The following is a 20848-nucleotide window of genomic DNA, read 5'->3' on the forward strand; positions in this document are numbered from 1 at the left end:
AATGACGTGCGAGTCTCACTCTACTAACTCAGGTCATAGCAGAGTTGATGAGGTGCTCCAATGCAAAGGCTATCATATCCTGACTCTGGGAGAGTTCAGGAATGCCAGATAGATTTGGGGTATCCATCTATAAATTTCCAATTTAGTTTGAGTTTTTAATTTTTGAAGTTCATTCAACATAAATTTAACAAGCGAAAATATTATTTTTAAGATTTACTTTAAAATTTTAAGCAATTTCTGATGCTGTTACGTAAATTTACAACAGCGCTCTAATACCAACTGTGAGATCCCACTGTCCCCTCTGCACACCAGATTCTCGATATAATTGGCACACCGAAAGCAGCTCCCTCATGCGCGGGGCAAGGTTTCCCACTCTCGGGGCCTCGCCCTCGAATGTCCGGGCACGAGACTAAGCTGGTGGTCATTTCGAAAATCGAAACCGGGAAAATTTTCCATGCCCGAAAAACGGGGACGATTCCACCATTTTGAATTTCTTAATGAATTTTTCTAACGAGGCCAAGATACTGAACTAGCCTTCATCTAATTAAACCAGATAGAAGGAAAACTATTATAAACTTATCTTGAAGGAATCAACGCTTTTTTCCTAATTGAATCAAGCACAACCGTTGATCTATTCATTTGAAAAGTCTTCAGGTTACTATTTAACTATTCGAGTTCTAAGCGTATTCCTATTAATCAATTTTATTATTAAAACTCTACTGATTCCAGCCTAACCCCATCCGGCCCATGGATTAGCCACCGCCCAACCACTGGAATTGGTAGAACCAGACAAGTACTCACCCACCCATAATTGAATGCCTTTCTTAACTTTTGCTTTAGAATACAGATACGCACACACTCCTCTTTAAACTTTAACTTTTGCTTTAGAATACAGATATGCACACACTCCTCTTTAAACTTTAACTTATAAAACAATCCATTATTAACAAACAATTATTGGTTACAGATGTCATAACTCAAAATTTCCATTCAATCCTTGTTCTTCACAAAACAGTATCACTCTAGACTCTCCGTTGAGACCAGCAGGTCACCAACAAGATCCAGTAATAGATTACAATAATTTTCTTATCATCATACATATATATATCTTCCACCACGACATACGCATGGGTGTCCTAAGTACCACAAGCCCGTGCATCGCCTGGTCAGAACCCTCCAAGATCCTCCTTAGATGTCCTAGCACTTCACTCGGGGACTACTTCGTCGGCCCGGGCCCATCGTATCGAAAGCACACCATTTTACACCATACCCAAGCTAGTGTCATGACCCTGGGTAGGTTTTTACCGCGTGAGCCGTCCTTTGAACACTCCTCGTCAGCTGTTGCAACCAAACTTCCCTTTGAAAAGGGTTGTTGCAAGATCAAGGTGTCCAGTTTTGTCCAGTTTATGCTGAATTGGGACAATGCTTGGAGAGCAAATTTGGGGAGGCAAGGTACTTCAAATGAGATTGAGCAATTAATAGAAAGTACACATGCACTTAAATTAACCCAATATAACTTAAATTAATATAAATTAGTTTAATTAATCAAAATTAAATAAAAATATGATAACATGATAAAAAATTATCTTTCCATACTTAGAGTGATCCAATGTTTTTTTCCATAGATGATGCTGCATCATTACAAGTACACTAGTCCTTATAGATTTTAGATCATTTACATCAAAAATGTAATTTTACTGATGAGATTATTAATATTTATAGACCTTCTGTAACCTCAAAGAATTTTGAAAAAGAGATCATTAAAAATCCAGCCATTGGATTTGCAATTTTTACTAACCACCACATTCTAATAATGTCTCACTATCTGCCACTCTTTTGATCTATAAGATTGAGCATTTTAAGTGGGTAGTTATTGTGGGTACAAGATTGAGCATTTTAAGTGGTAGTTATTGTGGGTACAAGAAATGGCATATATTATAACACTTTAAAGACCTTGAAATATTTAAAGAAAATAGACAAATAACGTAACATTTTCTTTAAAAAATCAAGTTAAGCAATCTATTATGTGAACATCTACAGTACAAAGTGGGAATCATACATGAGTTTATATGTAAAAGATATTAGCATTTTATGAAATCAGTCCAAATTTGTGACAGCATGTATACATTGACTTTGTACCTAAGGAAATGAGGACTTTTGACTATATAATGCTTAATCAGATTTTGCAACTATATTCCCAACTTTGAATGTGATGTTCCAACAAAAGAACTTGAAAGGAAATTCCTTCATTTGCTACTAGGAGAGATTAGCCACTAAATGTAAACAAATGCTTGTTTTTTACTGTTTACAAGGTGCCTGAGTGGACAACACTGGGCACCTTGATGCTGCACCACCCAAAAACACATATACCAAATGCTTCCTCCAGCATTCTGGCGTAACACAGTCCTTTAAGAAAATAGGGTTTCTATGCAAGTTTTCAGTTTTGATTTTCTTTTGAATACAATGAGTATATCTTAATTCCGTATCCCAAGACTTCTAGATCATAGGTCTGGATTCCCAAGCAAAATTCCTCGAATTCTGAATTCTTGATCCTCATATCAAAATCAAAGGTCTCAACTTAGTTTCAGATTCGGTGGGTGATTTGAGTGTAGATTACTGAACTGGTCACATCGTCTTTTCTTGAAACTGACGAAGGAGATTAAGTCTTGGTCATAGTCTGATTCAAGGTTCAAGTTTGGAAAGATTCTCCTTGAACTATCTTTCTCGAAGGGTAATATTTCAATTACTACTTTACTAAATTTCATTCATTGAGTATTTTGCTTAACTGAATTCAAAACTAATCATCACGAATTCTTATAAGGAATAAATTAATCATTTATCTCAAGTTCCGACTTCGATAGTTTTTCTGAATTTTCTCATTACCATCCTAGAGAATATGAAATGGTAGAATATTCCTTCACAAAGTATTTACTTATTCATTTTTCAATATTCATGGGATTTAAACATAGGATTAAAGAGAACTCTTATTTTGATATAAAATTTCTGAATGCATCTATTTATGCATAAAATCCAACTTCTATGGAAATAACACTTTTATTTAAAAGAAAAATCCTTTTATGCATTAAAAAAATAATTTTGTTGAAAGTAACACTTTTATAATTAAAAAAATCTTTTATACATCATTTTATGCATAAAAATCAATATTGGTGAAAATATCACTTTTGTAATTTAAAAAAAAATTCTTATTTTATGCATAAAAACCAATATTGATTAAAGTAACACTTTTATAATAAAACAAAATTCTTTTATGCATATATTTTTGCATAAATATCAATATTGATGAAAGTAACACTTTTATAATAAAAAATTCTTTTATGCATCTATTTATGCATAGAAATCAATATTGATGAAAGTAACACTTTTATAATAATAATAAAATTCTTTTATGCATCTATTTATGCATAAAAATCAATATTGATGAAAGTAACACTTTTATAATAATAATAAAATTCTTTTATGCATCTATTTATGCATAAAAATCAATATTGATGAAAGTAACACTTTTATAATAATAAAAACTTATCCAATATACATATTTCTATGTATAGAATTTAAATCTAATGTAAATCACTCTTTTATAATAAAAATAATCAATATGCATTTTTCTATGCATAGAAATTAAATCTAATGAAAATCACTCTTTTATAATAATAAAAATAATCAATATGCATCTTTCTATGCATAGAATTTAAATCTAATGAAAATCATTCTTTTATAATAAAAAAATAATCAATATGCATCTTTCTATGCATAAAATTTAATTTTAATGAAAATAACACCTTTATAATAAAAATATTTCTACTATGCATTTTTCTACGCCTAGAATGAAAATAACACTTTTAGAATACACAAACGATGGGGATTACTCTTTTTGAATAATAAAAGATAAAACTTATTTCACAAAATTTAAGAAAATTTTACCATAACCTCCTTTGTATGGCTGACCATTTTTTAATTTTTCCTAACCTTAAATTACTTAAAAATTATCCCCAAATGGTTTAAAGCATTCTAAACTAATCAAATTTCACTTTTAAAAGAGAAACAATATGAAAAGTTTAATTCTAACAATTTGATTACTTAACTAGGATAAAGAAAGGCTGAATTTAAGAATGAAGAGAGGGGGAAAGCCTTTCCAACAAGGCATAGCATCGATTTATTATTTTAAAGATAACAAAAATTAAAAAACCATTAAAAGAATAAAGAAAAAGTAGGATTTCTAACTTACATGAATTTCTGCGAGCTTTCCTTTGGCTTGATGGTTTGAGGGATCTACTCTTGTTTGCAACAAGAGTGGCACCAATCCTTTAGAAGAGGGAATGGTCAAAAACTAATGAATTATTAACAGTTTTTAGCTCTGGGGAGGAGTAGAGTAACAGTGAATAAAACACTATTAAGCTTCAACAAAGAGGGAGGCTTCTATTTATAGGAAAAAGTGAGCTTCTAACCAAGCAAACTGATTCTAAAATTTTCCAGATCAGTTTGGTCAATTTTTGACCATTTTTGGGTCAGTTTAGCTTACTTTTTGGAACTAGACTTGAATTAGGAGAGAAGAGAGATGAAATATCTCAATATTTGGGAATTTAAAACTCCACCACACATGTGAAATAGGTTCCTCCTTCATGAGGGGGAATCCTACTTTGAGGTGTCAAAAATTCATTTTTTTAGTATTTCCTTTGGTCCTTAGTCCACTCTTCATCATATGTGAGTATTTACTCATTTTTGGGGTGATTTTCTTTATTTCTTCTATTTATCTCCTCCACACATTTGGATGAATCTGATTGGCCCCTCAAAACCTTAATTTAAAATTTTCAGAAAATGTGGACCCTTAGGATAAGGCCTTTTGAACATATTATAATTGATTTCTAATGCACCTTCTAAAAATATTTTTGAACTTTTATTTTGGGAGAATTTATTTTAATAAGATGAGATATTTTTTCCATCCAAAAATATCTAAAATCCAAATAATCTCTCTCTAGAATATTTTCTCTCTCTAGGCCAAAATAGGTAAAAATAAGATCTTTTATATTTCTAAAAAGGGAATTGATACAAGGGAAGATACTGGACATCTTAAGGGGCTGGGGAGGAATCTTACATAAAGAGAGCTAAAAATAAAATAATTGAGCCTAATTGCTTGCAATTGGAGTAATTGGAGTGGCATTAGTGTTCTAAACACTTGCCTTCACCTAATTCCATGCCTAGTCCACTCCCATTAGCTCACGGTTAGTGAGAATTAGCACTAATTAGGTATCATTTACCTACTTTTTTCTCTTTTGAGTGGGTTAGTTAGAGAACTAATTAGAGAGATTAATGAGGAGTGATCATATCATTGGGTTAGCATAAACATTACTAATCCACCTATCAAATCCCCATCTCTAAACTCCTCACCATTATGGAGTAATTAGAGAGCAAAGAAGAGGGTTAAAAATGGGATTAAGAAAGATTAATCTTTAGTTAAGTTAGATGCCTCTAAATTAGTTAAAAACCACTAATTTAGAGTTAACCTCTAACTTTAGCCTTTTTCCACATGAGGGGATCTTAGTTGTCCCCCACTCAACAATCACCTCCCCCAAATTCAAATTCGCACAGCGTACGCACGTACTCGAAAAAAAATCGAAAAGAAAATTTGCGACCACGACCATTCACACCTAAAGCCACAAGCGTACGCTTATAAGTGTCCCGGCATACCTTCTCGAAAAAAAAAACTTTGCTATGGCCATTCACACCTAAAGCCACGAGCGTACGCTCATAAGTGTTTGGACGTACTGTGACACAAAATTGGGGTTTTGACTTCTGTCGCTTCTTAGAATCAAATCACACTTGTATGAAACCTCATAGCCTCCTCACCTCCCTTTCTCTCCCTAGGTTAAGATAAAGATATACACAACAAAGGTGAGATCATAATTCATGGAAGGAAAGATGAAAGGCTCGGGAGAAGCAAGAATTTCTGGCAGCTCCCAAAAAGAGGGCAATTCTTTGTTAGAAGAAAGTCTTCCGACTCAGGATTATGTGAACGGAAACATACGGGGAATGTTGGTAAGGTTCATCCGTTCGAATTGGACGATTTGGACGGAACATATTAAAGCAAAAGAATATAGCAATCACTTCCAAGAGGATAAGACACATGGGGTTTGCCTTTTGATAAGAGATCAAGAGAAATTAATCATTATTAAGAAGAAAGAATGGCCAAAAGTCTATAAAAATAGAGATACACAGAGAATTACAGTTTTAAATCCATATAAACTATGCAAAAGAGGATTACATAGGTGTGTAGAGCTTGAAGAGAGCTTCGCGCCTATATAAAAACTTTTAAAAACGGGCAACCGAGCGAAAAGTTATGAGCATTTTACTACAAGACTATAAAACTGCCAAAATTCGCCTAAAAGTTAGCAACTTTGGGAGAAATTCTGATCATCAATGAAGTAAAGGATTAAGAAATTAGTTACATGATTGGAAAGAGCATATAAAGAGCTTCCTAGACATATGATCAATTTTAGAAACCAATACTCGAGTGATGAGTAATTACCGGTTGAAATTTGGGTATTAGACCACAAAAACTGCACTTCCCTCTCTTTGCATGAAACCTCAATTTTCACATAGCCTCTTGCCTCTCATCTCCTTCATGATTCAAGCTAGAGGGTAAGGGTTAACATTGCTTAGCGGACAATCGTAAAGATTTACCTATGGTCCCCAAAGTCTTTCCACATGCTCATTACCGCTAAAACCATTGGCACCTCCAAAAGGAGGGCGACAATAAGGCAAGGGCTACCTTGAGAAGTCACAGGCCCGCCAAGATAATAACTCCTTATCCCACTTATCATGAATCATTAAAGAGGTCCGAAATTGGGTTAAGCATAAGAAGCTAATGCTAAATGAGATATTCACATGTAAAGAGAGTGTTTGAATAAGGGTTTGAAAGATAAGAGAGTGGCAATGACACAAAATGCTCAATTGTGAGGAGGCTTCATTCATTGATTTGAAAGGGAGAGGAGGGCTCCTTTTATAGGTGGAGAATCACCATCTCTTCCATTGTTACAAATTACAACATAAAAATCTTCAACCCTTCAGTGACATAAGGGTAGATGTCACCATCAATTGTCCTCTTAGGCTAAGTCTTCTATTGATTATTAAATTGAAGACTTTTTGACTTTGAAAGTGTGATGAGATAATAGCCAATTCTAAGTGGCATGTAGGTGGAGATCCCACTTACACATGGTAGAATTCTCCTCTTCCATGTAGGCATTCTAGAATAATCTTTCCCAATTATGCACCTACACACACTCCTCCACATGCCTTCCACACTCCCCAACTTGTAGCCTTATGGTGAATACCATATTAATAATACAATAAAAATCCATGTGAGCATGAAGGCCCACTTTTATTTTCCACATCACTAGCCTATCTACCATACCAAAGTATTTATCAAGCATACTTGTGGCATTTACAATGTGTGCACCCTAAATCAAGTAAAACCATTATATTTGAAGATAGAATGTTGTTATCAGGGTAGCCGCCAAGCCGCCGCATCACCACGCTGTTATTCCATTGTGGGCGCCACAATCTTCTTGGACAAGCTTCCACATTATTACCATTAAGAAACCATCAAAATATGCACAAAATTAAAAATGAAAGATATCAATTTTTCATGTCACATCTTTCCCCCCCAGCAGATTCTCCATGCTTGCCTTGGGGATCTACTGGCCATGGTGCTCGAGGGTAAAATATCTTTAGCCGGTACTCATTGGCATGTCTGGGAACCTCCTGGCCACTTGCATCCTCTAGAAGATAGGTGTTATTTTTGAACTTTTGCTTTATCTTGAAGGGGCCTTCCCAACGTCGAAGAAGCTTCTTATCTAGCCGTTTCTCCACACGGCCATCATACCTCATGACTAAGCTTCCTTGCTTGAGTTCTGGCTTCTTCTTCTTCTTCCTGTCATGCCTTGCCTTGCACCGTTGTTACGCAGCCTCCAAATTTTGAAGTGCCTGAAGTCGCCTCTCATCCAAGATCTCCAGTTGTGCTAGGCATTGGGCATGTATTTCTTCTTCATTATTCAAGCATGCAAAAGATGTGCGAAGGCTTGTGATCTCTAATTCTATTGGCAAAATAGCCTCCATTCCATAAACTAACTGAAAAGGTGTGAAACCAAGAGAGAGCTTGTGAGTTGTCCTATAGGCCCATAGGACCTCTGGCAAATGTACATCTCTTCATAGTATCCCCACTAGCTTAGACAAAGATCCACAAAGCAGTCCATTAGTTTTTTCTACTAAACCATTACATTGGGGATAATAGGGAGTTGACATAGCATGCTTTATTTTTAATTTCTGCACCAAAGCTTCAATCAAGTCATTCTTGAAAGACCTCCCCCCATCCGTAAGGATTTCTAATGGACACCCAAATCGGGCACATATGTATTCCCTGAGAAAGGATGCCACAGCCACTGCTTTATTATTGACCATGGCCTTTGCTTCTGCCCACCTTGTTGCATAATCTGTGGCCACCAATATGTAATACTTCCCATGTGAGGAACGAGGAAGTGGGCCCACAAAATCTAATCCCAACGAGGAAGTGAGCCCACAAAATCTAATCCCCACCTTTCAAATGGACCATATGCTGGGATAGGGTTTAAGGGTCCGGGAACTAATTTCTTATGCCCATATGCCTGGCATACTTCACAACTTCTGCACCACTCATAGACATCTTTGGCCAATAATAACCTGTGTTAAGGATCCTCCAAGTTGGCCTGGCTAAGGCAAAGTGACCTGAACTTTCATGACATAATTCCATAATCCTTTTGGATTCTTCCAAGCTCACTACCCTCCTAAGAATCTTATCCTTACCTTGCTTGTAAAGAACATCCCCTAGAATTGTGTAAGGATGAGCTTTCCTTGTTTATAAGCCTTTGTTTCTGTTGAGGACTCAATCCAAGAGGGAAGTATCCTTACCTTGCTTGTAAAGAACATCCCCTAGAATTGTGTAAGGATGAGCTTTCCTTGTAAGCCTTTGTTTCTGTTGAGGACTCAATCCAAGAGGGAAGTATCCTATATCTAAATAGTGTTGAACATCTTGGAGCTCAGGCCAACCTGTATCCATTAATGCAAGAGTAGCTACTTTGAAAGAAACCAAGGTTTTAGTAGCCAATTCATCAGCCTTTTGATTATCCTTCCTGTTAACATGCATAAATTTACAAAACTCAAAAGCTTCTTTTAACTCCATTGCCCTTTTATATAATTCTTGGAGATTCGGACACATGCCAAAGTGTATGGACAACGAGATGATGTTTCTTCTCTTAAGGAAGACTTTCAACATGAGGTTACATGGAGGAGAAGGGGTTTTTTATATCGTCCTTATGTACATCACATGGGGAGGAGAGCATGGTCACTGATCCAGAGTTGGAATGAGCACTAGAGAGCTGTTAATATAGAGTTTGAAAATGGCATTGCACATAGAGACAAGCGCATAGAGACAAGCTGAAAATCTTATCTGGGCATGTGTTTTATGTCTAGGACTAAAATCACAGGACAATGGCATGGTCACCCATCAATCATAACAAAGAAGTTCTCTGACACAAAGAGTCGGCATGCGAGAGTGCTTTGCACAATCATTGATCCTAGGAAGGTCAGTGAGATTGCATTGTTAACGGGACTTCAAGGAATGAATATGTAAGTGTTTTGTGTTTCTTAATATTTTGAGAGTGTGTTCTATTTTCAGATTGCTTGTCAAACTTTTCATTTTGTTTTTATTGTGTAGTCTCTTGGCGCATGCCCTTGTGGTATCCTCCCTCAGAGATGTGATTTTCAACACTGCAAATATTTGCATAGCTAACTCTTAGGATTATTTGAGAGAGCTTCTCCGGATTCAGATGTGAAGACAATAGATTCCATTCATCGGAGCAACACTAAGGGAGTAAAAAGATGGTTCTCCTTGACACGGGGATACCTTGGAAAGCTTGTGTATAATATAGGTTTCCATGTGCATGTTGTATTGCTAGTGTATGGATTGTGGATTGTGTTGTGCTTTTTTTAGTGTGCAAGTGTGGTCTATAGACGTGCAATATCAAAATGCATTGGAGAAGAGGCTTGTTCCTTTCAAAGGCCAAGTTTCCATTGAGGAGTTTGCTAAGTTGGAAAAGAAAGAAAGTGAAAACCTCACTCGAAAGTACTCAGACAGAATAGGTAAGGTATATTTTTGGTGCATTCTTTGGATTCTGCCTTCTTGCATTTCATGTCTTGAAAGTCATTATCACCCTAGAGTTGAAGATTGCTTTGGCTTTGAATATTTTGGATCCAAAGTTGGGTGATTAATGGAAGAAGGCAATAATCTCTTTGAAATAGAGTGAGGATAGTTTTCTTTCATTTGGAGAAGCTTAATTTACTAGCTTTGTGTGATGTGAGCACAGATGTGAGGTTGCGATGGCTTTCACTTTTTAAAGCGAACAAGACTACAAAAGCTACGTTTGCTCTTCTCAGGGGACCATGAGTATAGAATGTGATCTTCCTATTTCATTGGCTTTATGGGTGGTTTATTTTCATGATTTATTGTTGAATATTAGCTTGATGTGTTTTGGTGTGCTATCCCTTGGACAAAATCTAGAAACATCCTCTAGAGATTTTAGTGGAGTATATGTCCATTCTAAAGGGCATTGTGTTGGCATCTGATTATACACTCTAGGGTTACTATGAGGAAGTGAAGATAGAAGCATAGAGATACATGTTTCCATTTGTGGTGAGAAAGATTGAGGTCCGGTTCAAGAGACAAATAGGTGTAGGCTCTGAAGAAAGTGGAGTGCAGATGGATACACAGCATCTAGCGTTCAAGTACATGCATCCTAGACTCTCCCTTTGTAGCTCACTTTGTAGGGCTTTGTATATTGGTTTTGTGGTGCATGCAACCTGGCTTTACATTGTTTTTTCAAAAGATATTAACTGTGTTTAAAGGAGAGCCAACTTTTGGGTGGTTTGTCTACCTGGGCAAGGTAATGGATCTGTGTCTAATGTGGAAATCACCATGTACCCCCAAAATTTCCATTCTCTTGATAATTAGCTATAAGGAGTTGGATAATTGTCCATGGTGGTTAGACATGGAGAAAGGCCATATCCTAGAACAAGAGAGAGGCATTCAAGATGCATTCTATGATGAAAAAGGATGCATCGACGAATGATCCCCCACTGTCAACCATTGAGAAATTTTTGAAAACTTAATGTGAAGTATGTTATTTGTTCTTCCTAAGTTTATTTGGTGGGGCTTGTAGGCGAAACAAAAAGAAAGCGGGCAGCCATTACTGTTGAGCTGCATCTAGAGCACATTGATGATGACTTGTCTGCCAACGAGAATCATTTAGCTCGTATTGGTGAGTGGGTGGCTTCCTACACGTAATTGTTGTTGTGAACATTGCATCGTGGTGTTTGTGTGATGGTTTTTCATTGTTTTGTACTCTTGTGCAGAGTCTCTTCTTCATCTACATCTACTTTGAAGCTTTGGCAAACCTTAAGTTTTTTGAGGAAGCACTCTATATGCTTTGATGGTGTATCTCCATGCATGGCGGTTCATGGAGACTACATTGTGATCGGCAAGGCTTGTGCTCTAGTGGTCAGAGAGACCCAGTGTACAAACACATCCACGAGTTCTTCACAAAGAATAACCCCATGAGTGGTGTGCACACTAGGAAGGAAAAGCAGGTCCCATGGGTGTGGCAAACTTTCTTATGTTGGACCTCCCATTTGGAGAGAGTCTCCATGGGAGTGCACAGAGGCCTCCATGGGATATGTTCACATAGGACCATGTCCGTTATGGTCTTTCTTTGGTGGCTACTTCTCTTTCCAATAGTGGTTGGTTGATTTTTGGTGTCCTACATGGCAGGCTAGAGCTTTCCTTGAGCTTAATTTCCTGTTCACACTAATTAGTTATAATAGCTTTCCAACTTGGTCATGAGGTTTGTGTATGTGATTCTATGGGGTGGATTAAGTGCTACTCCAGAGTATATGACATGGAGGTTTGGCAATAGATTGTTATCTTTCATCACTCAGCATACGGTTACATTTAATAAGAGGGCACCATGGCAAGTTTCAGACTTCTAAGTTGTACCTTGTTCACAAAAGAGGGATGTTTGCACCCACTTTCACTCTTGCAAAAGAAAACCATTGTTTAAGACATTGCGAATGGGAGCCATGGACTCATGTGTTATGCATTACCTGCTACTGCCGGTGAGTGAGCGCACTATCAGTAGTGGAGGATTGGAGCTTTGAGGTGGTTTAGAGATGATCCATACATTTCTATCATGTTTCTTGGAGCTACTTTGTCGTCTATGGGGTATTGTCTTGGAGTTGGGGTGTGGCATGGCACCCACTCTAAAGGCATGCCTCCATTCAGGAAGATCATGTGTTTCATTGGACGTAGATGATGGCATCATCTCTGGCTATGTAGGTCCATACTTGTGCAGCTACACATGCTCTTCTATGAGGATGAGAGTGGATAAGCACTTAGAGGATGACATCGATGCTTATGCGGGGGTGAACCCCTATGATGACTAGTGAGCTTTGACAGTCCCTCTTCAACTTCTTTTGGTCCTTTTTTGCTAGATTTGGGGTGGATCTTTTCTACCACACTGACATTCCCATTGCTCCTTTTTTATGTCTTTGTCTTCATGTCTTTGTCTCTGTCTCTTGTTCTCACTATATGTGACAATGGATGACTATTTTAGGTATTTGGGTTGTCCCTGGCACTAGTAGTTTGGGCACCGACACTTAATTTTATATCAAAATTAGTGAAGTCCTTTCTATTACACTCTCTTTTTGGTTGTTCAGTTGAATTAGAATTAACAAATATACCCTTTGGGATTCAATGTAGGATTTGTATTGTTGACACTTGTGCTTTTGTTGTCATTGTAGTGTATTACCCTCTTATGCGGAGGCTATAGCTCAAATAATAGTTCTGACAAGAAGTACAAAAGGATGTCATGAGCATGTCATCAAGCATCATGCTTTTATGTGGATGATGAGTGTGAGGAGGGTTAGATAGTGTACTAACAACCATCCTCTTGAATGAATACTCTTTCATTTGGTTTTTATTTGGTTCTTGGCTCTTGCATGTATTGATAGATTGTCAAGATGAATCAATGCTTGAAAACCACGTGGTCGTAGGGTGAGTAAGCGTTGGTTGTTTTGTCTAATTTTGTAATCATTTCAGTGCTTTCAGTATGTTGTGATTTGCCTTTTATGATTTCATGTTGAATTGAGAACTCTTAAATGACAATACATGTTAATATATTCAAAGGGTATTACAAGACCTAGTGGTTTAGATGTACGGATGGATCCATCACTATTGGTTTTTGCAATCACTTGAGTTTGGGGCTTGCTTAGTTATGTTCGCTCTCAGAGTCTTCTAACACTCTTGCCAACAGCGTGTGCACAGTTCAAGGTTCATCCATAGTTGGTGCCAACGGCATGTGCACAGTGTTGAAGGTTCCTCCATAGCTGCTACCAATGGCATGTGGGCAGTTAAAGGTTCCTCTATAGTAGGTCTTAGGGAAGAAACAGATGGGTTGCGGGATGTCTCTCATTTTGTGCCTCTTTAGGGAGGTTAGGGCTTGGGGTTATTGATGAGATGCACATCATAAGCCCCCAAACGGACTATGTGAGGCATAAGGTGTGGAAGCTCTTTGCTAATGGCATGACAAAGGATCTTGTAAGCATGTGGACTCGCATTAATGAGCTTTGGAGTTTAGTAGTATAGGCTTTGACCTAATTTTTTGGTTTGGCCGAAAAGTAACTTGGCTAAGATGGCAAGGGACACCCCCTAGAGGGCATCATAGTCCCTAAATAGGTGCCCCAGCCCATGTGCCAAACCTCAAAAATGGCTCCCTTCCCACCATCCTAAAGGGTGCTGACCATACGGTGCTCGGGCTCTGAGTTGCCGATACCCACACGTGCATCGGGGAAGATATTTGAACAAGGAGTAAGAGTTGTTTTCTAAATTCGGGCATGGATCTGGTTGATTGATCTTGCTGGTCCTCAATGGATGAGTCCATGGCTCATTTATATGGATCCGTTGGTTGATCTTGCTGATCTTCAACGGAGATTCCATTTTGACATGTGAATAGTTACTGGTTACTATGAGCTAGGAACTATCGAAAAGGCCCCTGAGTGGTCAGGTGGTGAGCGTTCTGGTTGCCAATGATGCCATAGGTACACCAATGAAGGAATGATTTGAAATAAGGATTCAACCGGAGATTTTGAGGATTATGATCAGTGACACAATGGTTTCATTAAATGATTATTTTTAAGGATAGCTAATTCTGTGAAAAAGGCAATTTCATATTGGGTGTGTAAGTGGTGTGACTAGTTTTAAGTTTGCATGGGAACTCTTTTCCCTAGTACCCAAGACAAAACCTAACCAAATTCTTAATTGGATCCCATCACTATAGCGGTTGGGTGGTTGGCTAACCCACCGGACTGGATGGGGTTAGGCTGGATTGATGGATCCCTAAAATGAGACTCAATTCTGTTATGGTACGATAGATGAAGTAAACCCCAGATAAAAAATATTCTATGGAAAAGAATCAATGACTATGCCTCTTAATAAGGAAAAAAGCATTGGTCTCTATGATCCAAGTGCAATCCTTTTCCTGATCTGACTATGGGACTTACAGGTTTGGTCAGATCAGTTCAGTTAGTTAAGACTTTTGACTACGTTAGAGAAAAATTTATCTTAGAGGAATCGCCAGTGCTTTCCAGGCAAGGGAAGTTTTTTCCGGGTTCGGTTTTGGAAGAACCGATGGATTAGTCTCTTGTCTAGATATCCGTGGGCGAGACCCCAAGTGTAGAACCCTGCCCTACGCAAGAAGTGCTACTTCCACTGCTAGCACCCCTGAATTTCGTTGCGCGGTGGGGACAGGGATCTTACAGCTGCTGCTAGTATCAGAGAAAATTGGCTAATATGGATCAACCGGGAAGCCAAAAATGTCAAAAATTTATGAAGAATCAGTAAAAGGTTGTAATTGTGTGATAAAATTCATACAAATTGTTATTCAGACTAAAATTCATAAATTAGTAATTGGGTCTTCAGATAGAAGTACCGTAATTGCATGGAGGGGACAGGGATCTTACAAAGAAACTATAACATTTTTCTTAGGCTTCTGCTCCAATGACTCTTTCCAACATATGATTGTAAACTGTGGTAGCATTAACATTTTTTATCAGTGTGTAAGAGAAGGAGTAGTGATCACAAACTTTGGCAACATTAACATTTTTAGGGTAACACACTCTAAGCTTTCTATTCTTTTTTGGAATGATCACTAATAGCAACACCCACTCAACATGCTCGATTTTATACACCTCGCATCGATAAGCTTATCTTCAACCACTTGTCTATACTTGGCATTCATGTGATAGGCTCTTTATTTGGATGGTTTTGTGTCGTCATGGGGAGAGGGATGTGTTTTACCACTTTTGAAGGAATTAGGGTTCATGTCAATGTGTATTTCTGAGCAAAAAACATCATGAAATTCTTTGAGGAAGGCTATCAATTCTCTTTCTTACTCAGGGGTGAGGTCTATGGCAATGATCAACATTGGGATGGGTCTTCAGTTTGGCCAACACGATTTACTTCTTTGACCTCAACGGGGAAATCATATGATGCATATGATTTCTATTCTTTTTTGGAATGATCACTAATAGCAACACCCACTCAACATGCTCGATTTTATACACCTCACATCGATGAGCTTATCTTCAACCACTTGTCTGTAGTGCTTGGCATTCATGTGATAGGCTCTTTATTTGGATGGTTTTGTGTCATCATGGAGAGGGATGTGTTTTACCACTTTCGAAGGAAGTAGGGTTCATGTCAATGTATTTCTGAGCAAAAAACATCATGAAATTCTTTGAGGAAGGCTATCAATTCTCTTTCTTACTCGGGGGTGAGGTCTATGGCGATAAACATTGGGAGGGGTCTTCAGTTTGGCCAACAAGATTTACTTCTTTGACCTCAACGGGAAAATCATATGATGCATATGGCTCTTTTTCTAGTCTTCTTTTTAAGCCTTCTCACCATGTACCACACTTCGTCCCTCATGTTGTAGGACTTATAGTAATTGGGCACTTGCCTCAGATCTTCCTTTGAGACCCAACAAGATCTATGAATTTTGCTTCCTTCTCTACGCACTCTGCCTTGAATTTTATGAGCTTGCGTGTGGCAACTAAGCAGAGCTTGGCTTGGTGTCAGCTCGTGGCCCTTATAGACCATTGTGGTAGAGCTTGGCTTGCTAGGAGCTAGGTAAGAGCAGGGCGCACGACAGTGGGCTACGAGGTAGAGCCACAATGGGGAGGCGCCTTGTGTAGGTTGCATGGCTCTTGGAGAGCCACAATAGGGAGGCACTCCCACAATAGCACCCCCGCCCCCTCTTCCCTTGCATGGCCAGGGATGCTTAGCCACATGGCCCTAACCAAGCTACATGGCCACTTTTTTATAAAAAAAATAAACTTTTTAAAAAATTTCCTAAAATTTTATCTTTTTAAACATTTTATTTAAAATCTTATGATTATTATTTTTAAAAAAATTGTGAAAACATTGGAGACCTTTTCTGAATATGTATATATATTGATAAAATAAAAATTACATTACACCTAAATTTAAAAAGGAAAAAATTAAAAAAAAGTAAAGTGAAGAAAGGGGGGGAAAATTTAGGAGGGGGGTCATGAGTGTTTGATGTTTTATGCGTGCATGTGCATGCTTTTCTAGGTGCACATATTTTTGTTATATGCACACTCACAGGTATGTGTTGTTATACACTTGTGGGGGGTGTGCGGGTGTGTTTGTGCACTTTGCAAAGGGTGTGTGCACGTGGGGATTTTAACATTTTAAAGGGGTGTGCATGTGCATGGTGCGGTAGGCACATGCATGTTATGCAATGATTTTTTTGCATGCACTTATAAGGGCGTACCATGTAGACATATAGGTGATTATGGGTGCACATGTGTGTGAAAGGAGGGTGTGCACCTGCATGCATGTCCGTGAGTGTGTTATGTGTAAGTGAATATGGGGGTTATGATGTGCAAGTGTGGGTGTACATGTGTGGGGTTGGTGTGCATGTGACTGTAGAGGGGTGTGCACGTGCACATGCATGTTTTTAGTCTTTTGACGTATCTCCTTTTTTTTCTTATGGATTGAAAAGAGCAGGTCCTAGGTGAGAGGTCCATAGTAGCACTTCAGCTTGCTACCATTGAAATATTTATCTCGACCCCATCTTGAAGAGAAATTTATGTGACTTGGTAGGGACCTTATCCTCTGTACTTGAGTTTTTGTTTGGTACTCTTAACATTATACATAAACACCATGTCTCCTACTTCCATGCACTTGTCCTTGAGTTTGTCTTCAAACCACTACTCTTGCATCATAGTTTTTCAAACCCCATCAATCCATAAGCAAATCACAATAATCTTTCCTCGCCACTAAGTTTCTTTAAGCCAGCTAACCTTTATGTGAGAGGGTTTCTATTGAGGTTATGCCTTGCTGTAATTTAAAGGATTAGAACCAAGTGTTTTTATTGGCATGTCTACATCGTCAAGCTGAAGTGCAAGCTGAAAAGCTATGCTATTGACAACCCCCTTGTATGCAATATAGTATGCCCATAGAATAATTTAGCGTACAACTTGTGCTCCCAAGATGCCTCTATGGTCTTGGTGAGAATAGTGCACAATGTCTTCTTTGTGTTTTGGCTTTGGTCGTTCACTTGAGGGTGGTACACCAAAAGGAGCAAGAATTCCACACTTCATTTATAAAATGTGTACCACAATCACTCACTATTTCTAGTGGGCAACCAAAACAAGTAATCATATTCTCATAGAGAAACTTGGTTGTTGATCTCATGTATCAACATTTTGTGTAGCTTTGGCATTGGTCCACTTCATGAAGTAATCAGTGGTGTGACGAATATAATGAAACCCGCTTGGGTTCTCTTACCAGTAGCTGTGCTAATGGGCCCACAAAGTCTAAACCTGAATTTTCAAATGGTCATTCGAAACTATAGAGTTAGGGGGTATTTGATCCTTTTCGGTGGCTACGATGAACCTTTGGCATTCATCGTGGCATTTGACAAACTTGGTTGCATCTCCCCAAAGAGTGCAAACTACCATCGTCCGGCCAAGAGAACCTTGTAGGCAATCATGTCACCGAAAAAGTCTCCTGGTGGGGCAGTCATGCCTAGCAAAGTGTCTAAAGAGAATGTGGGGGAGAGGGAGAGCTTCAAACCCTAGCAAGCAAACACACACACACAAGAGAGAGCAAGACACAAGAGAGAGATGGATAGCTGAATTTTCTTCTATCTTCTTCTTCTCTACTCAACAAACATAACATACAGATAAGAGTACACACTATATGGGTTAGTACTCAACTACTACAACATACAAGGTTCGGTCCATAATGTGAACCCAACTAAATGAGTTGGCGCTATAACTATGCTAGTCTCTAGTAATCCAAAATGGCTGTCACATAGCCTGTCATCCCATTGGCCGCATATCAACCATAATCTCTCCAACCATGCCAGTGGTGTAGAGTGGAAGCTATCACCCAGGTATGTCATCAATGTTCGCTGTGTGTAGCACTAGTTAAGCTCGATATCTCAACACTCCCCCTCAAGCTCAACTCCACACACTGCACTCCAAGTAAGCTCAACTCCACACACTGCACTCCAAGTAAGCTCCTAAACCTGTGGAGCTTCTCTGTGCCCAATGCCTTTGTGAAGTTGCTAGCCACCTAATCCTCTGTGTGGCTGACATATTTCAGATCTACATCTCTTGCTAGAACCTTCTCCCTCACAAAGTGATAATGCACCTCAATGTGCTTCGTTTAGCATGATATATTGGGTTACTAGCCAACTGTATGATGCTCATGTTGTCACAATATATGACAACTACCCTATCCATGGGCTCTCCCATGTCACAAAGTAGCTTCTAAAACCAAGCTACCTCACAAGCTGCCATAGTAGCACCCCTGTACTCTGCCTCTGTACTCAACAAGGTAACTATTGGCTACTTCTTATTGCTCCAACTCACAGTAGCACTCCCAAATGAGAACAATACTACCAGGCCAATCAGCATCTGTGTACCCATGCAACTGTATCTCCGTACGAGCCTCATAGAAACGTCCATAATCAACTGTGGACTTTATGTACCTGAGGATCCATCTAGTCGCATCCCAGTGTGGCTTCCTAGGGGCTTGCATAAACTGACTCACAAGTCCAACAACATAGCTCAAGTCTAGCCTTGTAATGGTCATGTAGATCAAACTACCCTATGCGCCTGTATGTAGTGGGGTCCTCCAAAAGCTCACCTGTATCTGCAGAAAGCTTTGTGTTCTGCTCCACTGAAATAGACTTACAGCCTATCATACCATACTTGGACAACATGTCCAAGCCATACTGCCTTTGCAATAGCAAAATGCCATGAGGTGATCTCACCACCTCTATGCCCAAAAAATATCGCAGCTCACCTAAATCCTTCATATCAAACTTCTGCTTCAAAAGCATCCTGACATCATGTATGTCTGCATCACTATCACCCCAGTGATAATCAAGTCATCCACATAGATGACTAATAGCATGATCCCTCTATCTGTCTTTTTCACATATAGTGAAAATTTTGCATTGGATATCTGAAATCCAATGGTAACAAGATACTACCCAATCTTGCACACAAAATTTGGATGTGCATCACTCTCATAACCTAGTGGCTGCATCATGTACACTTCTTCTTGCAAATCACCAAGAAAGCATTCTTTACATTCATTTGATGTAAAGAATCACCATGCAAGAAAGCATTCTTTACATCCATTTGATGTAAAGACCAACCCTTCGCTGGTGCTGCAGCCATAGCAATGACAGCTCTCACGATTGCCATTCTTACAACCGGGCTGAATGTCACCTCATAGTCTATGCCGTAATTCTGCGCATAGCCCTTGGCAACCAATCTTGCCTTGTACATGCTCACTAAACCATCAGCGTTGTGCTTGACTTTATACACCCACTTACATCCAATTGTCTTCTTTTCCTTAGGCAAAGGCACTAACTCCCATGTTGCATTTGCATCCAATGCTGCCATCTCTTCATCCATGGCATCTTCCCATTTCTTATTTCCAATTGCTTGCTCAAAGCAAGTGGGCTCAACCTCCTGTATTGCTTTTACCATGTAAGCATAATGATGGGCTGTATATCCATCATATCTCAACCTGTCAATAGGGTATCTAACCCTCGTAGACCTACGTACGCCCTGGTTCTCCTTACACCAGGAGTAACCACAGATGGAATGCCAAGCTCCTCATCAAGGCTCTGCTCAGAGCCACTAGAGTCACCATCCACATATGAGTGACATGCTGACAGGTCAGGCACGAAAGGTTGATCTACCTTTCCTTCCCTTTTTGTGATATATGTGTACCTGCATCATTCCTCAACCTGCTTGACCATGGACTACATGTGGTGCAACATCAGCACTTCTTACATCTGCATCTTCTATTGCCTTCATTACTGGTGCATACCAACTACTCATCTCATCGAAGACAACATCTCTACTTACTCGCATCTCACGAGTGGTAGGGTTATATCATCTATAACCTTTTTGCTCCATAGCATAACCAATGAAGATGCATTTCTCTGCCTTTAGATCCAACTTTGTTCTCACTTCATCAAGAACGTGTACATATGCAATACACCCAAACACTTTCAAGTGAGACACATCCGGTCTTATGCCTGTAAACTTCTGTTCAGGAGTCATACCATGAACAGCTACAGTGGGTGTCATGTTTATAATGTACACAGCAGGTGCTATTGCTTCTGCCCAAAAG

Source organism: Cibotium barometz, chromosome 14, assembly GCF_041138505.1.
Source record: "Cibotium barometz isolate CiBa-2024 chromosome 14, ASM4113850v1, whole genome shotgun sequence".
NCBI lineage: Eukaryota > Viridiplantae > Streptophyta > Polypodiopsida > Cyatheales > Cibotiaceae > Cibotium > Cibotium barometz.